Source organism: Carlito syrichta, unplaced genomic scaffold (genome assembly GCF_000164805.1).
Source record: "Carlito syrichta isolate Samal-C Ts95f unplaced genomic scaffold, Tarsius_syrichta-2.0.1 Scaffold309091, whole genome shotgun sequence".
In the NCBI taxonomy this organism is placed as follows: Eukaryota; Metazoa; Chordata; class Mammalia; order Primates; family Tarsiidae; genus Carlito; species Carlito syrichta.
In genome coordinates, this window is record NW_007253187.1 from 74,342 (window position 1) to 75,201 (window position 860).

The window sequence follows — 860 nt, forward strand, 5'->3', positions numbered from 1 at the left end:
TGAGGCGGAAGGATCGCCGAACCCCAGCAGGTCGAGGCTGCGGTGGCCGGGAGCGGCCGCTGCACTCCAGTCTGGGCGACAGAGTGAGACTCCAACTCTAACAATTTATTTTTTTTTAAGTCCTTTCCAACCTCAGGCCTGCGGGATTTTTCTCCCAGTCCCACTTTGGCTTGGCCTAGCGGTCAGGCTCCAGCATTCTGCACCTTTGCTTTATGGTAGCCTCCCATAAGGAGTGGTCCCTGGGTGGGTGTTCCAGATGAGCAGCAGACATGGATTGCCCTCCTGTAAGCCTCCTCAGCTACCGTCTCCTCACTGAGGCTATTCCTGTATAGAGAAAAACGGAGGGTCTGCAAAGGGAGAAGCTGCTTAACTACCTAGGGTCCCCCAGATAGCTCTAGCAGACTGAAGGACTCGATTTTTCCATGCTGTATTTGTAGCTTTGCGTCCTATTCATCTTTTGAAACCTCTCAGTCAAACTCTTGAAACTGAGACATAAATCTTGTAAGGGGTTGAAGGATGAAGATTTATTATTATTATTATTATTATTATTATTATTTTTTGAGTTGGAGTCTCACTCTGTTGCCCAGACTGGAGTGCAGTGGCCGCTCCCGGCCACCGCAGCCTTGACCTGCTGGGCTCTGGCGATCCTTCCACCTCAGCCTTCCAAGTAGCCGAAATTACAGGCATGCGCTACCACGCCCGGCTGTTTTTTTTGTTTTTTTTTATTGTAGAGATGAGGTTTTGCTGCCCAGGCGGGTCTCGAACCCGCGGGCTTGGGCAATCCACTCACCTCAGCCTCCCAAAGGCGCGAGATTACAGGCTGAGCCACTGAGCCCGGCTAGGATGAAGATTTATAAAGC